The sequence below is a fragment of the Staurois parvus genome, unplaced genomic scaffold, assembly GCF_062004578.1.
Source record: "Staurois parvus isolate SC_StPar_1 unplaced genomic scaffold, SC_StPar_1.0 ptg000081l, whole genome shotgun sequence".
Classification (NCBI taxonomy): domain Eukaryota; kingdom Metazoa; phylum Chordata; class Amphibia; order Anura; family Ranidae; genus Staurois; species Staurois parvus.
In genome coordinates this window covers 7,514,187-7,535,058 of record NW_028317877.1, presented here as the reverse complement: position 1 = coordinate 7,535,058, position 20,872 = coordinate 7,514,187, and the positions used below count along the sequence as shown (strand labels likewise).

General features: G+C 41.3%; 1 protein-coding gene across 9 annotated transcripts in view; it reads left to right on the top strand.

Moving 5' to 3' along the window:
• SCAF8 (SR-related CTD associated factor 8) overlaps positions 1 to 20,872 on the top strand; it is a 331,677-nt gene that overhangs the window by 10,718 nt on the left and 300,087 nt on the right. Inside the window, exon 2 of one of the 9 annotated variants that reach the window (XM_089669769.1) lies at positions 5,505 to 5,548. The exons of the other annotated variants lie outside the window; for them this stretch is intronic. The gene's annotated coding sequence lies outside the window, so the exon portion shown is untranslated. The remainder of the gene's footprint in view (positions 1 to 5,504; positions 5,549 to 20,872) is intronic. 9 annotated transcript variants of the gene reach the window in all.

The following is a 20,872-nucleotide window of genomic DNA, read 5'->3' as shown; positions in this document are numbered from 1 at the left end:
CAAAAAAGTCCAATTAAAATAATTTCTCAGCCACAAATAATATAAATCCACTTTGTAATCAACAAATGCCTTTTAAAGCCCAGCTTTACCTTCTAAAAATAGCTGTGGCATCATCACTGCTGCACGTAGTCTATGCAGAGATCAAAGCTTCGGGAGGTGGCAGGCCCACCGACTACAAGAAACAACATAACAGGGTGGAGATAAGACCAGTCACCCTGCACAAGGAGAGAGCCCAGCAGTGGCTGGTCTTTATTAGAGGAAGTTTGTGCACATGGGTAGAGTTTCACACTGGATTACTGCACATATTTATTATTTTATTTTATTACAGGTATTTGTATAATGCTGTCAGTTTATGCAGCGCTATGTAAGAATACGTGTACTTCTTGTATTTAGACATCTGTCTAGGCATTTAGTGTTACATATGAAGGTTAGGATATTGAGAAGTCAAGTATGGCTGAGATTGGAAAGTGATAAATCGTAGCCTTCAGTAGGATATTGTTAGGAACTAAGGGTCTATTTTTTGTTTTTTTTCTTTTCTGTACCAACATCCCAGCTCTAAAAATAACAGCTCCAGAAAGGAACATTTTGAGTGGTGAAATGGTTGAAGTGATGGCAGCTTGAAGCAGAAATAGTATAGTGTTTACAAGTGTCTAATATGGCATCTGCTGCTATGTTTATCAGTGTACTATTTAGTCTCAAGGCCCTGCACAGAGTTTACTGATGCATATGAATCCTCTGCCTGCATTTCTACCCACCTAACATATATAAATGTGTGGCTTTTACAGTCCTGGTCAGATATATCAAAAAGTTAGGCGCAAGTAGTTATTTAAGAGCTTTTTCATACCAGTGAGCTGTGCCGATTGCACAGCCTGTGATGTGTATATTCAAGTTAAATGGTGCTAGGCTTTTCATCCACATCTGTACTATATACTACTATACGCCGATCTAATGGATGAATATCAACGGCCCATGCTCCTGAGATACTTGTCACACATTCTGGATGATTACCATTGAACTGAGAAAAGATTGCATGGCTCTGGGTCAGTTTGCAACTTTTGCAGAGAAAACTGATTTTTAATGAATTTTCATAGCCAGACACTGATATTCCTCCTGGACAAGGCAGAAAGTGTTTGCTTAGTGAAAAATTAGATGCGTGATCATTCTAAAAATTATTGTGGCTCAATCTCATGGCTGCTATGGGCAGATTATGATACCTACTGTAAGCACGACTCTATATACTATAACCGCAAGATATGGCAACAAATATTCTGAGGCAGTGGCAAACCCCTTTAGAGTAACCAGCAACTACAGTGAATTTAAAAAGTCTACACACCCCTATTAAAATGTCAGGTTTCTGTGATGTAAAAAAAAAATGAGACAGATAAATCATTTCAGAACGTTTTTCACCTTTAATGTGACCTATACAACTCAATTGAAAAACAAACTGAAATCTTTTAGGCGGAGGAAAGTAAAAATAAAAAACTAAAATATGGTTGTAGAAGTGTGCACACCCTCTTATGACTGGGGTGTTCAGAATTAAGCATCCACATTCAAAATCATGTTAAATAGGAGTCAGTACACACCTGCCATCATTTAATGTGCCTCTGAGTAACCCCAAATAAAGTTCAGCTGTTTTAGTGGTCTTTCCTGACATTTTCTTAGTCGCATCCTACAGCAAAAACCATGGTTTGCTGTGAGCCTCCAAAGTATCCTGTATGTAGAGCAGGAGTTTATTTGAGTGAATGGGTTCAGCAGGCACTCACATTGCATAGCTTTTGGTAAATGTAAAGGGGATTGCGCAATCAAATTTTAATGTGTGGCCAATTTAAAGCTATACAATCTTTGTGCAAGATCCTTTAGATTTATACATTTATGTATTGTGAGGAACTTCCAAAAAATCAAATGCTACTGTTCAGTGCTATAAAATAGATTTTTAACTTGTATTTATTTAAATCACTGTAGAACATAAAACGTAACGCTGTCCATAGTGCTTGCTAAAGGCAAATTGAATGCAGTGTGTCAGTTACACACATGCTCATGCTAATGCTGATCTGCAGAATACATTTAACTGGTCACTTTCAGGAAGTCTTATTATACTGGCCATACACTGCAATTTTCTAGGAGTTTCAACTAGTTTATACTGCAAAATCAATCAAAGGATCAAAGCAAGCTACCACTAGCAATTTATACATTTTATATAGCAGCAGATTGTTTTGATCAGTTTTGCAGTTGAAAATGGTTGCAATTGCAAGTATATTGCTGTGCTATGGTCAGCATTTGGATTCATTCACACTAGATTTGTTTATCATGAATTTTGCTGCACTCTCCAGTACATGCTGGAAATGTTTTTTAAAGCTTTTTGCATATAAATGTAATGCTGAGCAAACATCAGGATAAGGCATGCCACATTAGTTTTATAGTATCTTGTGGGCAAAATAATGTTTTTTTAAGTTATCTAAAAGCCTGTTTGGATTTTTCAGGGAAGCAAAATGGGATCCAAAAATCACCATAGAATCTGGAAGTCCTCATTTGCAACACACCTGCTGTAGTTTGTTGGCTTTTCAGACAGTATGACACACATTTTTGATAATAACCATCAAAGCCCAACTCTGGCCTGTAAAAAACAAAACAAAGCTGGCACAATCCTGACCGGAATGCAAATATTAAATGCTTGTTAGGTTTAGGGGGAGATGAGAAAGCTGCATTACTTATCTTTCCCCCACTCTTGTGCCCTTCTCTTCTCTCTCTGGCAATCCAAGCTGTAGATCAGGTGTCTCCAAACTTTCTAAATGAAGGGCCAGTGTACTGTCCTTCAAACTTTAGAGGGGACGGACTGTGGCCAGCAGGAGTTGAAAATGTCCTGGTGTCAGTGGGGAGTAAACATTGCCATATCTTTGGTATAAGGGGAGGAATAGTGCCCCATCATTGGTGTCAGTGGGAGGAACTATGCCCCACTTCTGCTCACAGTAGGGGTAATAATGCCCCAAGGGCCAGATAAAAGCAAGCAAAGGGCCACATCCAGAGACCACTGCTGTAGATGGTCCTTCATAGTGATCACATACAGTGCAGGTCTATTAACCCTGTATTGCACATGGAGGAGGCAGGAGTGCAACCACAGTTGGAAGCACTTTAGAGAAGAGGCTTTTTCCTATATCCCTTTACAAAAACAAGTGTTTATCCCTTGCAGTGGAGGGGGGATGCACACAAGGGTGTTTTTTTCCCTTGTGCTTGTAGATTTCTATATTCTAAAGAACCATAGTTGCTAAGTATTGTTATGAACTAATTTAGGCTAAAGCTCAGGTCAGGTATATTTTGGCTCGATGGAGTAAATCGTATTCATGTTTGTGTTTTTTTTTTTTTCCTTTTAAATTTGTCATACCATTACTAATCATGCAATCTGCCAACGTACTCCAAGCACTACGTGCATTGTTTTATTAATTTACAACCTTTCTTATTATTGTGAGAAATGCTTTATTTTAAATGTCATTGGTAATCTCTATCATCCTCTCGCGTAAAGAAAGAAAATCTTTCCATCTTCTATGCGACAGCACTTTGGAGCTCTTGTTAGTGTAATATTAGTGAAAATGATCAGCTGAAATGATCCTGATCTCTGGCCCCATCATCACCTTCTCCCATACTAGCCTCCAGGACTTCACTGTCCCATACCGCATCTGTCAATCTATTCTCTACTCTGTCTGCCTTTAGCCAATGTTTGAAAACTGACCTCTTCAGGGAAACCTATTCAAACTCAAGCTAAAAACTTCACTTTACTTTCTACAACAACTCCTCACAGTTAATGCCTTTTGTATCACCTGACCCGTCCTTCCCCAGATTGCAGGCTCTCATGCACAGGGCCCTGCTATATTGAATTTTATTGTAATTGTACTGTCTCCGTTTATTTTACAAAGTGCTACACAAACTGTTGGTGCTTTATAAATTCTGTATAATATTAATTCTATCGTCTACAACAGCCTAAGGCCTTAAACAACCTGTGCGATATGTCCATCCAGCTCATATGTGCCCATTGGGCCAGGATTAGTGAAAGTTAAGAACCTATTACGTCCCATGTAAACTGACTTGGAGTGCCGCTCTATGTGCTGGAAATCCTACTCTGATGATCCACAACTATTGTGGGTGTCAGCATCTGAAGTGCACATCCAGAGTTGCAGTTACATAGAATAATGTGAAGATGCCACACTCCTATAAACTAACTGAATCCTTCCAGTGGTGGCTGACTGCCAGTTGATCTGCCACTGTTCATTAAACCAGTAACAACGAAGCATAACTAGATGCCATCTCACCGCCAGGAGGACTGGAAGGTGATAGGCATGTTTACGTGTTTCAGAGTGATGTGGCTTCTTCACCATTGGTTTGACAAAGGAGCCACAGTGCTCTGACCACACCCATCTGCTGTCTGCTCTCCAGGCAGTGACGTCACATCTGGTTCTCCGCCCCTGTGCATTCCAGCTTGGTTCCCTGGAGTTCCTGGTTCAGTGGCAGATGACCCGGCAGGCGGCCACCACTGCGCCCTTACTCTTCACAGAGCAGGAGGATACTGAAGCAGTCCACTTTGATGAAGGCGATATGCTGGTTCAGGTCAATAATAAGCGAGTTATCAGTTGTCTTTTACAATAAAAGCATTTAATAATACTGCACTTAGTCTGGCTCCCTCTGCTGTCTTATTCTCAGAGGTAGATTTGGAAAGCCTATGAACATGTTGTCAGCGGTCTCAGTATCTGCAAAACAATAACATTAGACCCTCCCTCTAACAGCAATGACAGGCTGACAAGAGCCATAGTTATCCACATGTATCCACACATCCAGTGATTAACTGTGGTTTATCATTTTACCGTACCACGGGTATCCACTAGATGTGTGAACACATGCGGACAGCTGTGACTCCTGTCAGCTGGGGATTGCTCTGTACAGGCTTCCTGGCTACAGCTTTTCGCAACTGCCTGTGATTCCAGCCTCAGAAATCCTCAGATGCTTGCTAAAAGAATCTGCTGATGGCCCTATTTGCAATTGTGAATGAGGCTTAATGTCATTTGCTAGATGATAAACAAGTGCTGTTGTGCTTTATTGAAATGAGTGTCCAAAAATCCACTGCAGCATACGCATACAGGCAAATTTCTCTAGAAATACCTCTGAAGTCTCAGAAACCATACATAAACGCTTGTGGGGACAATTACTAAATAAAAACTAGATCAAGAAAAGTTAGTTTTGGTTTCCCAGCAGCTAATTGGTCAGTGCCACAGTAAATGTGCCCATGTGCAAGTATGCTACACTTTGTGGTGTTTCTGTGTGCCAATAGTAATCCACATATTACTAAAACTTTGTGGTTACTGTTGTCAGTGTAGTGTGCAATCAATGGGGTGTAAGCAACAATCTGCCACATAGTAGACTGCTATGATGCCTTTAAAAGTTATCTTGGTAGAGCAAGAGGAAAACATTTAAAATGTTAACTAGATCCCATAACTAATCCAATTTGTCATTTTTTCCAGGGTCGACATCAGGGTATTGAAGTGCCCCATATCGATCTAGTCAGGTTTGAATATTTCATGAGAAACCTGTAACCTTAATTTTGCATGTTTCTTTTTGTTAAAGAGTTCTGTATTTTCTTTATGATGTGTTGTGCCAGCTTCAGTGACAATCCTCAGTGGCATAGTGTACATTGATCTCAGGTTATTAGTAGTTTATGATGTCCAGTAGTTTGGCTCTCTCAGACGAATTGACCAGAAGTGTAGATTGGGTTGCTTATGGTCTGTTATTGTATATGTTTGTCTTGATTTTCATGTGCCTCCTTTTTGCAATTTCACAAGTGGTTTTGTAGTGAGACACTGAATTTGTCTCAAAATGAAAACATAAGTGTGAACATGAAGTGACTGTTTATCAAAGCTCTCATAAGCACATACCTGTGAAAAGAAATATTACATATTAGCTATTTTTTTGGTTACTTGTTAGTAGTGATTTAATGCATTTTTTGCCAGGTTTTGCCTATGTAGCTGGTGTTGTGCAAGATTACAGCCTTGGATCCAGTTCCCTTGCTGCTGTTGCTCTTTACATGATTCCTCTAACATGTACAAGTCAACAACCATTGTATTTTGGTGTGAATACTCAGATCTCTGTGGTGGCAAGCAATGCATTGTAGCTGAAATATTGGGATCAGTGCTATACACGTGCCACTGTATTTCCAAATTGCAATGGAAATATGGACTTTCTGCAAAGCACACTGTATTTACAAAATTCACCCCAAGTCTGCTTTTTTTATATTTATCTTTTTTTAACCTAAGCCAAATTACCTAAATAGGATTCCAAGTTGCAATATTGCTTGCCCTTTGAGTGCATTAAAGGATAATTGTTCCTCACTGCTCTTACATTCATTTCACTTCTTTCTTGCTATACTTTGTAGCAACAAAGCGTAAGAAGGCATTTTTCTATTGACAGATGTTTCACCAGTAGGGAAGCTAAGCTTAAAGGCAGATACTATAATATTTAAGTTCATATAGGTATGTGCTATTGACATGCTATATTTTATCTTTTTCCTTAGATTTTTGTTTCATGGTGGTAGTGGCAATTATTATTGAGTGCTGGCGGGATATCCTATTGCGTTTATTGGTTGTAATTTTGCATTTGGTGGTTTCTACTTTGATAGGTGTGGCCTTGATCAATATTGAACGTGTATGGTTTGCTTTCGAAGTATCTAGATAGGGATATGTTGAATTGGTGAAGAAATATATTTGTAAAAAGTGTGAAATGTTGGTTCAGTCTGCTTTTTGTTAAACTGCCTATGAGCCTTATAATATTGAAGATTCTGCTACTTAGTCTTTTCTGAAAGGCATTTTCCTAAACCAATTCATGTACACTGGACATCACTAAATAGTGGACAATGACCTAGACCAGTGGTCTCCAAACTGCACCAGGGGGCCAGATGTGGCCCTTTGCTTGCTTTTATCCGGCCCTCAAGGCATTATTCCTCCCACTGCAGGCAAACAATGTGGCATCGTTTCTCCCACTGACATCGACACTATTCCTCCTATTGACACCACTTATGGGGCACTATTCCTCCTATTGACACCACTTATGAGGCACTATTCCTCCTATTGACACCACTTATGGGGCACTATTCCTGCTATTGACACCACTTATGGGACGGCACTATTCCACCTATTGACACCACTGATGGGACACTATTCCTCCTATTGACACTTCTTATGGGGCACTATTCCTCCTATTGACACCATTTATGGGGCACTATTCCTTTCATTGATACCAATGATTAGGTACTATTTCTCCCATTTTTACCAGTGATGGGGCACTATTCCTCCCATTGACAATCATGGGGCACTATTTCCCCCATTGATACCAATGATGGGGCACTATTTCCCCCATTGATACCAATGATGGGGCACTATTTCCCCCATTGATACCAATGATGGGGCACTATTTCCCCCATTGATACCATTGATGGGGCACTATTTCCCCCATTGATGGGGCGCTCTTTCCCCCATTGGTACCAATGATGGGGCGCTCTTTCCCCCATTGGTACCAATGATGGGGCGCTATTTCCCCCATTGGTACCAATGATGGGGCGCTATTTCCCCCATTGGTACCAATGATGGGGCGCTATTTCCCCCATTGATACCAATGATGGGGCGCTATTTCCCCCATTGATACCAATGATGGGGCGCTATTTCCCCCATTGATACCAATGATGGGGCGCTATTTCCCCCATTGATACCAATGATGGGGCGCTATTTCCCCCATTGATACCAATGATGGGGCGCTATTTCCCCCATTGATACCAATGATGGGGTGCTATATCCCCCATTGATACCAATGATGTACTGCTATTTCCCGATGGGGCGCTATTTCCCCCATTGATACCAATGATGGGGCGCTATTTCCCCCATTGATACCAATGATGGGGCACTGTTTCCTCCATTGATACCAATGATGGGGCGCTGTTTCCCCCATTAATACCAATGATGGGGCGCTGTTTCCCCCATTGATACCAATGATGGGGCACTATTTCTCCCCCTGATACCAATGATGGGGCACTATTTCCCCCATTGATGGGGCACTATTTCCCCCATTGATGGGGCGCTATTTCCCCTATTGGTACCAATGATTGGGCGCTGTTTCTCCCGTTGATACCAATGATTGGGCGCTGTTTCCCCCGTTGATACCAACGATGGGGCGCTATTTCCCCCGTTGATACCGACGATGGGGCGCTATTTCCCCCGTTGATACCGACGATGGGGAGCTATTTCCCCCGTTGATACCGACGATGGGGCGCTATTTCCCCCGTTGATACCGACGATGGGGCGCTATTTCCCCCGTTGATACCGACGATGGGGCGCTATTTCCCCCGTTGATACCGACGATGGGGCGCTATTTCCCCCGTTGATACCGACGATGGGGCGCTATTTCCCCCGTTGATACCGACGATGGGGCGCTATTTCCCCCGTTGATACCGACGATGGGGCGCTATTTCCCCCGTTGATACCGACGATGGGGCGCTATTTCCCCCGTTGATACCGACGATGGGGCGCTATTTCCCCCGTTGATACCGACGATGGGGCGCTATTTCCCCCGTTGATACCGACGATGGGGCGCTATTTCCCCCGTTGCAACCGACGATGGGGCGCTATTTCCCCCGTTGATGCCGACGATGGGGCTCTATTTCCCCCGTTGATGCCGACGATGGGGCTCTAGTTCCCCCGTTGATACCAACGATGGGGCTCTAGTTCCCCCGTTGATACCAACGATGGGGCTCTGTTTCCCCCGTTGATACCAACGAAGGGGCACTGTTTCCCCCGTTGATACCAACGATGGGGCACTGTCTCCCCCGTTGATACCAGCGATGGGGCACTGTCTCCCCCGTTGATACCAGCGATGGGGCACTGTCTCCCCCGTTGATACCAGCGATGGGGCACTGTCTCCCCCGTTGATACCAGCGATGGGGCACTGTCTCCGCCGTCGATACCAGCGATGGGGCACTGTCTCCGCCGTCGATACCAGCGATGGGGCACTGTCTCCGCCGTCGATACCAGCGATGGGGCACTGTCTCCGCCGTCGATACCAGCGATGGGGCACTGTCTCCCCCGTCGATACCAGCGATGGGGCACTGTCTCCCCCGTCGATACCAGCGATGGGGCACTGTATCCCCCGTCGATACCAACGATGGGGCACTGTATCCCCCGTCGATACCAGCGATGGGGCACTGTCTCCTCCCGTTGATACCAACGATGGGGCACTATTCCTTTCCCTAATACCACTGTTGGGGCATTGTTTTCTCCCACTGATGCCACGGCATTTTCTTCTCCCACTGGCCACAGTCCAGCCCCCCTAAAGTTTGAAGGACAGTAAACTGGCCCGTTGTTTACAACGTTTGGTGACCCCTGACCTAGACCAACTGACAGTCCTGTCCAGACTGCACTGTTTAGCAGCCAAGGTGTCGCCTCCCAGGTCTCCCGGCCTAACAAATGTAGACGGTGGATGGAAGCTCCTCAAGCCTTTTTAAATTAACAGCGGGTAATTGTTTGCTTGGATGCTGAGTGGTCCTAGCAACCAGTTCCGCACTTGTTATCATGAAAGTTGGGCAGCTTCCGCCCTATGTACAGGCCTGCCTGCCTTCCACCCTTTGCCCTACTGTGTTAAGGTAGAACTATGTAGGGGGAAAGCTGTAAGCTATTGCAAAGGGAACTGTGATTTAAAGGGTGGGGGGATTGTGATCTACATCCTCGTTCACATTTGGGGTTGGGGGAGGGGGATTGATGTGAAGTGGGGCTGAGTACACTCATGTAAAGGAGGGCTGTGATATGAGGAGTTACAGCGAAATATGAGATTTTGAAGAAAGTATTACTGATTGGACCTACATGAATTTTAATTGTATACACCTGCTACACCAAACCAATGACTTTATAGAGGACTTGCGATCACAATTCAAATTCCACATGTTATCATTACTGAATTGTGTTGTCATTTTGAGTAAAAAAAACTTCATGCCATTGGCATGAATGAAGAAAAAACTGAAGTTATTGTGATTCTAAACTAGGTAGCTTAGATCAGTGGATCTCATCCACCAGCTCCGAGTTGTAGAACCTCCTGCCCACCAGGCCTTCATCCTCCAAGTTTCTATAACAGGCTTCAGGTATGGTTCAACAGTGCTGTCATGTTGAAACATTTTGATGGGAGATCTCTGTCTACATTTCCTGGTGTGCAGTGAATAAAAGCTTCTATTATTGCCGGAGGCTGGTGAACTCATGCAGCTTGGTGACAATACCTCCTGTGTTTTGAGGACTTCAGGAGCTGTGTCATTGACTGCCTGTAGTCACAGGAAGTGGTTGGATGAGCCTGGGCGTCATCCAGCCAGGAAGTTAGGCAGCTCCTGCTCGCTAAACAAGAAGAGAAGAGGATGACAGTAGCATGGTGATGGTAAGTATTACAACCTAACATTTATTATCCACTCTGTGTGCTTAGGCAAGAACGAACAAAAAAAACCATTGGGATTGGGCTTTTGTAAGCTTGCCTAACCTAAAACTGAACTGTAGGCGTATACATAAACCCCAGTTAACTTTACTGATTAAAATATTGTTTTGGCAAACCCCGGGAATTGGTAAAATGTGCTTTTAAGTGATGCAAGTTCACTGCAAGTACTAGCATTTAGAATAAATCAGCCTCCTATACAACATCATTCTGACTGGGAGAAATAGAGGGCCTGTGCTAGGATCAGGAAGACTAAAGCTGGCCATACATGGAACAAAATTTGGGCTGAATCATTAGGGACTGGCTGATTTTCGATCCATGTGTGGCCACTGGGATTGAATCGAAGTCAGTCTACTGATTTCTGTTTAACTGTTCTGATGGATGAAAAGGCTGCTGCTCTGATCTGTGTATTCTGACAGCAGGTTTCCTGCAAGTAAATACTCAACATGTCAAACCTTAAATTTGCATGCACCCGTGCAATGGCGACAAACATCAGTACCCTATATTTTCCATAGGCAGCACTTTAAAAAACCCCTATTGGTCATCAATTTGGTGTTACAGAGGAGGTCTGGCCCTAGAAATATTGCTCTCACTTAGGGGTGTGTGGCAATATGTAACGTGTATTGCAATTGACATTTTCATGTGTAGGCGCCCCCAACGCGTGCCTTGATGTTTGTATGTGCATATATGTGGGGGTGGGGCTCAAAAAAAATTTGGGCAGGGTTTTATGTGATTGAATGTAACTTTTTTACAATTTTTAAAAAAACATTTTTTTAATTAACTTTTTTTCATCACATAGGGAACAAACGTCCCCTATGTGATGATTTCTTGGTTGCAGGTTCTCTTTAATGAGACGTCCTGGGTCTGAAAGACCCTGGATGTCTCCCTTGTGCTCCACTAAATCTAATACAGAAAGTACTGCGTTAGATTCTTTCCCGGTCGTGATAACTGGGACACTGACATGGGGACCCAGAAGTGACATTTTACACTTCGCTTCTGGGTCAGCAACAAGAAAGGGAGGAGAGCAAATGTCCGGTCTGCTTCCTCCCCTCTACCTGGCAGCACCTGCTATGCCTGTTCAGGGCCCACAAATGGCCAAGCAGAGTCTAGAATACATGGCGGGGACATGTGGGGGGAGGGGGGGGTGCAATTATCTGGGGTGTGTTGAAGCAATCGAGCAGCAGCGCACCCGCCAGAATACTTCCATCTGACAGTCAGGATCAGGGTAGATTGTATTTAAATTAAGTTGATTTAAATCACTAGTGAAAAGGCTCGATTTAAATCATAATTTTTACAGAGCAACTGTCATCTCTGTTGCCCGCAGCGGCTCCTCTTCTGACCTGCTGTTTACTCACCGACAGTCCCATTCGCTTTAATGGGACAGTTGGTGATGCAGCAGTGACATAACAAGGTGAGGGGCGTGACGGCAGCAGGTGAGTGGATGCCCGCTAACAGGCGCTGCCATGATGGATCTAAAATGACAGGTGCTCTTTAAATGTAAGGAATCCGACTCATTCTTGCTGGTAGTTAGAATCTTTAATATTTTCAAACCAAATGAAGGTTTCCTTTTTAGACTAATAAGCTGTCAGGTTAGTAAAACAGCGATATCAGAACTGTTAATCACAGATAGTTGAACTACTCAAATTCTTTTATTTCATGTGTTTTCTCATGGTTACTGTGAAATTGTGTGAATGCATCACAGCAGTGCATGTTATCTCAGCTTGCAGAGCTTGGCTTCATTGAATGAGTTTACCAAAACTGTAAATATCGCAGAATGTACAGCCTCATGCTATTTAACGAAGCTCCAATTCATGCTGAATAATCTAAATTATTAATGTATCTTAAATAGAAAACTATCTTTAGATAGATTTTTACTCTAAAAGCATTTTATTAAAATAAATTTGATAATCCGATGTAAATTAAAAAAAAAAATCAGATTTTTTTTTTTTTTTTTATAAAAGAAAAATCGATTTTTATCTACCCTGGACAGGAGTCTGCTTGTCAAATGTACACACAGTTCCAGTGGAATGTGTGTAAAACCCCCCTCCTTGCACATAGTGGCCCTCAACCTCCCCTTCTTGAAGCTGCGTCCTATCGTGGCACACTTACAGGATCAATCCAGAGCCGCTACCTGTGTTCATAGACCCAGACAGTCTATTTGCCCCACCTCCTGCTTCCTCGTCATTGGCTTTGATTGACAGCAATGGAAGCCAGTGGCTCCGGCTGCCTCCGCAAAGCCCGTGAGACCAGAAAGTTAGAGGAGGGAACCACTGCAGAAGAACACAGCGCTGGATTGAGTGATGACATGGGATAAGTATTAGGGCTGTGAGAGGGCAGTACTTTTACCTAAACATTTTTTACTCTAATGCAAGGAATGCATTAAGATAAAAAAAAGGTTTATGCTTTAGAACCACTTTAAAATGTAATGAAGGCCCCAAAATACCTAAACCTTCATGTGCTTGGTCCCAACAGATTACTTAACCACTTCAGTACCGGGCACTTTTACCCCCTTCCTACCCATGCCAATTTTTAGTTTTCCGTGCTTTCAGTTTGAATTGCGTTTTTATGCAACACTGTACCCAAACTAAATTTTTACCATTTTGTTTACACAAAGCTTTCTTTTGGTGTCATTTAATCACCACTGGGTTTTTTTTTTTGTGTGAAATAAATGAAAAAAGACCTAAAATTTTGAAAAAAAAACCCCCAAATTTTCTCCATTTCTGTTATAAAATGTTGCAAATAACTAATTGTTCTTCATAAATTTAGGCCAAAATGTATACTGCTACACTTTGGTGAAAATAACCCAAATTAGTGTCACAAACTATGGTACATATCTGAAACTTAATCAATCCTGATATACTGATGGCCTATTTCATTTCTTGAGGCCCAAAAATGTCAGGACTGTACAGAAATTACCCAAATTACCCCTTTTTGGAAAGTAGACCGTTTGCAGTATTTAGTAAGAGGCATGGCAAGTTTTTTTACATAATTTTTTTGGAAAATGAAGACATTAAAGAAAACAAAATTCACCACTTTTTTTTTACATACTGTGAAAAAATTAAATTTTTTTGTGTTTTCTTATGGTTTTTTTTTTTTTTTTTTAATTAAACACTGACCAGAGTAATATGTTTACCATAGTAACATTGCACTTCTCTGGGGAAACGATCAGTATTTTTTTTTTTTTTTACACATTATGATATAGCAATGCATTTCACTGCTATAGCACAGGCAAGCATTTAACTGAGTTAAATTGATTCATTCAGTGTTTTTTGTTGTGATTAGCTGTGATTGGCCACAGCTAATGACATGACACAGATGGGCTGTGATTGGCCCAGTCTGTACCATGTGATTACTGTGACCAATCGCAGCTAGCAACACAATTGTATACAGTGGATGGCATGAAAGGAAGCCATCCATTGTTTACATTTGTCTTGTGACCTGCTGTGATTGGTCACATGATACTGGCAACAGGCCAGTATACAGATCTGTCATCCATCGCAGCCCCAATCTGGGAGGACGTTATATGACATCCACCTGGATTGACGAAAGTCCAGCTCGGCCAATAATAAAATGACTGTTTAAAGCTTGGCCATACATGGGTTAAAATTCAGCCAGTTTCTGCTAACTCAGCTGAAATTCACATTTCATGGGTTGCCCTGTCAGCACCACCCAGATCGACAAAAGTTGATGGCAGAATAGCAAGATGAGTAGATTGTGGGTATATTTAACCAATTCTATACCGGGCAGTTTTACACCTTCCTGCCCAGGCCAGTTTTCAGGTTTCACGCTCTCACACTTTAAATGACAATTGCGCAGTCATACAACATTGTACCTAAACTAAAATGTTATCATTTTCTTCACACAACTAGAGCTTTCTTTTGGTGGTATTTAATCACCGCTGGGGTTTTTATTTTTTGCTAAATTAACAAAAAAAGACCAAAAAGTTTGAAAGCAAAAAAAAGTTTTTCTTGGTTTCTGTTATAAAAGTTTGCAAATAAATAATTGTTCTTCATAAATTTAGGCCGAGATGTATTCTGCTACATGTCTTTGGTGAATATAACCCAAATTAGGATGTATTTTTTAGTTTGTAGGAAAGTTATAGAGTTCACAAACTATGGTATAGATCTGAAAATTGATCAATCCTGAAGTACTGACAGCCAATCTAATTTTTTGAGGTCCAAGAATGTCAGAACAGTACAGATATCCCCCAAATGACCTCTTTTTGCAAAGTAGACAGTCCGACGTACTTCATAAGAGGCATGGCGAGTTTTTTGAAGTTGTATTTTTTTGTCATAATTTTTCGGAAAATGAAAAAATGAAAAAAATTATTTTTACTATTTATTTTTTTTTACATATTATCACCAGTGCAGTACAGCGTCATCATATAACTGGCATGGCGGTGATCAGGGACACTGACTTGTGACAGTATGAAAAAAAAAAATTATATATATATATATATATTTTTTTTTTATTAAATTTTTTTTATTTTTTTTAAGATTTTTTTCATATTTCACTATGACCAAAGTAGTACAATGTTACCATAGTAACATTGTACTACTTTGGGGAAGTGATCAGTATTTTTTTTTTCTTTTTATTATACAATTTGCTTATAGCAAAGAATTACTTTGCTATAAGCAAGCATTTACCTGAATGACATTGATTCATTCAGGGTTTTTTTTTTTTTTTTTTTTTGTGCTTAGCTGTGATTTGACCACAGCTAATCACATGACGTGCATGTGATTAGCTGTGAACATTCACAGCTAGGCAGTAGTATACAATGGATGGCATGAATGAAGCCATCCATTGTATACAACTGTCATGTGACCTGCTGTGATTGGTCACAGCAGGTCACATGGTACCGGCGACGGGGCCGATACTCAGATCTGTCATCGACCGTGTCCGAGGTACACGGCCGGTGACAGAACGCGCCGCTGCGCGCTCTGCAGGAGCGCAATCTGCGCATGTGCGGGAGGACGCCATATGGCGTCCACCCGGAACGCTAATGACATTTGCCGCCCACCTTTCGGCCATAGGGCATGCAGCAAATGGTTAAAGTGGTTCTTAAGGCAGAAGGTTTTTTTACCTTAAAGCGGATTTCCAGCCCAACTATAAAAAAATTAAACTCAGCCGCTACAAAAAGTGTAGCTGCTGACATTTAAATAAACAACCACTCACCTGTTCCCTAATTCTGCGGTGTCCTGCCCACAGCTCATTTCACTGGCCATCCTGTGTTCCCGGCATAGGCATCATCAGTGTGGATATATAAATTAGTGTAGCGCTAAACATTCATTAAATCAAAAGGCCAATATAATAAATCATATATAATACATATAGTTTGTGATTAGTGCTGTGATCCTCTCAGTGCTCTTATATGCCTCTTAATACACTCACATATATTCCTATATTCCAAAAATCAATAAACTCATATTCCATTAATTATATATAGGTATTGTGATAGTGCCACTTCAAAAAATAATAAATAAATAGATAAATAAATCAATATCATGTGATAGTGCCACTTCAACTTAATTCAACGTCCAATGTTCAAATCCAAATCAATATATTCCAAGTGATCTTTATATACATGCAGTGTGTCTTTATATATATATAGTGCCACTCGTGAACAAACACACTCCTTTCCACTTCGGCTGCAATGCCTGCTCACCTCCTTCCAGCGACCCCTAGGGGCCCACAAGCCTTTAGGATCACTCTGGATCCTCAAGAATCCTGGTTTGGTACCTCTCTGATACTCCTCCTATTAGGCCTCCTCCACACCTTCACTGCTGTGCCTCATAGGATCCTCACCAGCGACTTTCTGCAAACTCTCTCTTTTCCCATCAGCAGTATACAGCAGTCTTGTGACTTCTACCAGTGTCCAGCAGAGCACTGGTTAAAATTTGTAGGAGGAGTTTTCTTTCTGCTTTAGGAGGATGCAGAACCCCTGTCAAACATGGAGGAGCTGGGAAGTGGCCTGAGGGATATGGACCAATGCACCCACATATACAGAGTCCCTCTGTATATGTGGGTGCATTGGTCCATATCCCTCAGGCCACTTCCCAGCTCCTCCGTGTTTGACAGGGGTTCTGCATCCTCCTAAAGCAGAAAGAAAACTCCTCCTACAAATTTTAACCAGTGCTCTGCTGGACACTGGTAGAAGTCACAAGACTGCTGTATACTGCTGATGGGAAAAGAGAGAGTTTGCAGAAAGTCGCTGGTGAGGATCCTATGAGGCACAGCAGTGAAGGTGTGGAGGAGGCCTAATAGGAGGAGTATCAGAGAGGTACCAAACCAGGATTCTTGAGGATCCAGAGTGATCCTAAAGGCTTGTGGGCCCCTAGGGGTCGCTGGAAGGAGGTGAGCAGGCATTGCAGCCGAAGTGGAAAGGAGTGTGTTTGTTCACGAGTGGCACTATATATATAAAGACACACTGCATGTATATAAAGATCACTTGGAATATATTGATTTGGATTTGAACATTGGACGTTGAATTAAGTTGAAGTGGCACTATCACATGATATTGATTTATTTATCTATTTATTTATTATTTTTTGAAGTGGCACTATCACAATACCTATATATAATTAATGGAATATGAGTTTATTGATTTTTGGAATATAGGAATATATGTGAGTGTATTAAGAGGCATATAAGAGCACTGAGAGGATCACAGCACTAATCACAAACTATATGTATTATATATGATTTATTATATTGGCCTTTTGATTTAATGAATGTTTAGCGCTACACTAATTTATATATACGTTTGAGCACTGTTTTGGGTATCAGTTTGAGTGTTAGCAGCTCATAATTAGGAGGGGTGTTCCATAGAAGCGCAGGAGGACTTAGAATAAGAATCATCAGTGTGGGCCCCTGGCTGTGAAGGCTTGTAGCTTTACAGCCGGGCGCCCACTGCGCATGCACGAATGGTCTCATAGTCTTCTGGGACCTGTCACATGTCCCAGAAGATCTATAAGGACACAGAGCAAGGCTTGGAAGAGTATGCATGAATGCCCCCATAGCAAAAGGCAGGGGAGAGGGGCCAGGAATGCTGGTGGGGGACCCATTTACATGTTTGTGTTTTTTAAAAAATGCTTGCCTTTAGAATCTTAAAGAATAAATAAATTGGCCTAACTATAGTATATGACACCTGAGTAGGCTAATTATTTTTTTTTTGTTTACACTGCCCTCGCTACTCTCCCCTGCAACACTCCCTCTACTGTATACAACAAAATATTTACATTAAAAAACACATTTAACCCAAGACAAATATTAATAATGGCCAACCATTGATGATCAGTGGAAAAAGTGCCCCCATGTTATGTAGGGCCAGGGCAAGAATGCCTCTTTCTTTGGTGTGTAGTGGAAAGAACGTCCTTAAAAAAGAATCATCATAAGTGCCATTGGTTACTTTTTTTTTTTTTTTTTTTTTTAACAAGAGGAGGGGCTTAACTGATGCCACACTACTGGTTCTGTCAAGTAAGGTAGGTCCTGGAATTATGCAGGTAGATGAAAGGTCAGTTTGCTTTGAGTTCCAAGGCAGTCCAGATAATTTCTAATTTCTGGTAAGCAGGGAGTTGGGCTAATAAAAACCCTTTTGTAAAATGACACTGTAACAATATTGCCCATAATAACAAGTCAGGATTTTTTTGGTGTATATGTAAGGGTACTCATACGTGGAATGTATGCACCGTGCTTGAGCAGGTTTGACCCCAAAAGTCCAGTTTGTGTGAACGCTCTGTACCATGCCCTGCCTGTCCTGCTTGAGAACGGTGGGGCATAGCTTAATTATACTCCTGCATGGTACAGTAAGCCCCAGTTCACAGCAGGTGGGGATTTGAAGTCGTGCTACTTCAGTGCAACTTCATGTGCAGCTTGCTGACATCTGTACGATTTCATACACAGATGTCAATGCAAATTTCACATGAAATCACACAAATTGCACCAATTTGAACGGTTCCATAGCAGCAAATACAGTGCAACTTGTCATGCGACTTTGATATTTCAAGCCGCCTGAAAAGTCGCACCCAGTGTGCACAAGGGCTCAAGTGTGACAATTAAACCATGCCTGAAAACAGACCTCTCATGGCTCACTGAGGAGGGAAGCAGATTTTCCTGTGGTCTGGTTGACAGAGGTGATGACGTAAATGTGCTTGGGCCCAGCATAAGCCTGGGAGGTGCGGGGGCACAATCATATTTGGGCATGGTAGAAGAACCATACCTAGAGGGAGTATGGGGTTAATTCACATGCTTGTGATGTAGAAGTCACATGACCCATTTTTTGGAAATATTGCATGAGATAATAAAAGTCAATTCATCAAAGTAAAATCTAAAATGTGAGGTAAATACTGCAAAAAAAAAAAAAAAAAAAAAGAGCTAAATCATTCGGCAACAGATATACTGTAATTTCCTTTGGACATTAACTCTACTGGCAGCGGAAAAACAATAAGTGTGGCAAAAACACATGTAAACGCGGTCCCTCGACTAGCCGCGTTTAGTGCTTGGACTTCATTAATTTTATTGGCCAGAGTACTTGCCATTGAAATGAATAAATGCCCAGGCAGTAAACACTGCTTGTGCTTAGATGCGTTTGACATGTTTTGGCCAAAATATTCCTCTCCTGAACGCAAGTCTTCTGTGTTTAGGAGAGGAACATTTATCTGCCCTCTAAACTCTGCTGCTGCTAAACTCTGGTAAAAGCCTATGTGTGCATGGACACATAGGCTTTTATTGAGTTGAATTCAGGGACTTTGGCAAAAAAATGCAAAAAAGCTCCTAAACTCATGGTTAAAAGCAGCACTGTACATGATGCCTAAATTCACTAAAGAACACTCATATTCGTTATTTATCACCTTCCAGTTGGCAGTCCGTATTTTAACAATGTACAAAATAACAATGAGGGAAACTCTTCACTGGTCAGTAAGTTAAAAGGATACAATGTATCAGTGTGGAAATGTTCTGTCCTTTTGCTCAGGAATGAAAATAAATTGTAACATTTCACCAGAGGGAGATAATTCTGTGAATAAAAGCGCTCTAGAACAGCCTTTCTCAACCAGGGTGCCTTGAGGTTTCTTCAGGGCTGCCTTATCAAAATGTCTAAAAATTGCCCAAAACTTGTATACAAGCCAGAGGGTGGGACAAGCCTGCCTTTTAGTTACACAAAGCCATGGGTTCTCATTGTACACCATTACGACATCATCAGTTGATAAGGAGGATGTCAGCTGCCTGCACACAATCCTAGTTTGACCCTCCCCTGCCCCTCTACATCAGTGCTGGGGTCACATTAGCTCAGTGATGGAGAAAAGAAACACTGGAATACTAGTCAGTACCAATGTGCAGAAGTGTATTTGCTTTGGAAGAATAAATTCCCTCTAATGTTGGGTGTCCTATATGTGTGGATATTGCTGCGTTATATAAAACTATTAGAATAGTTTTTCACATTTTAGAATGGGGTGACTCAAGACTGTCCATAATTATAAGGGTGTCTCAGGACTGTCCATAATTATAAGGGTGTCTCAGGACTGTCCATAATTTTAAAGGGTACCTTGACTGAAAAAAGGTTGAGAAATACTGCCCTAGAATGTTTTCAGTTTCAGTCTCCATGCGCACTAGCGGTTTTTTTTAAGCTCCTTGAAGCTGTTATTAGCGTTTTCTTTCTGCTTCTAGAAACTAGTGTTACCCTATGTGTCCATGCACATTACTTTAGGCTATTTGCATTTTTTGAGCTTTAGTGTCTACAAAAACATTTTTTTCTGCTCCTAGAGTTTTTTTTAGAGCGTTTTTCCAGCAGACAAAAAAGCTAAATGCTACTAAAACGCTCCTAACCGCTTTTTTTTTTCTACTTTTTCTTCAACATATACTGTAAAAATACTAATAAACCGCTAACGCTCCTAAAGGCTTCTGAACGCTACTAAAATGCTAATAAGCAATGCTATTACCAGAATTTTTATGCAGCATTTTTTGAGCTTAATGGAGCCTCATAATATTTCTGTTTGCATTTATTTAAAGAAGTATCTTCCTCTGGTGCAGTGTTGGCATGTAAAAAAAAAAAAGATTGTGAAAAAAACCCAAAATATAACGCTAAATTTAAGTGATAGATATCGCAAAACATAAATATTTAATGCATTTGGTAAAAAATACATGTGTTTTAGTGAATTGACTATTTTTGAGATAAATGCCACACAAGTTATATTAACTAAAATATTCATGCATATTTATCTCTTAGTGCGATGACCCCTATGTTCCAAAAGATGAAGTTCCCTGCCATGTGTAGTTTATGGCTACAGGTTTTTTTGTTTTTTTAATTTAGGCCTACTAAACTTTTTGCATAATTTTGTGCATTATAGGACAGTGTATACACTGGATGCAGTTTTGTTTTACTTAT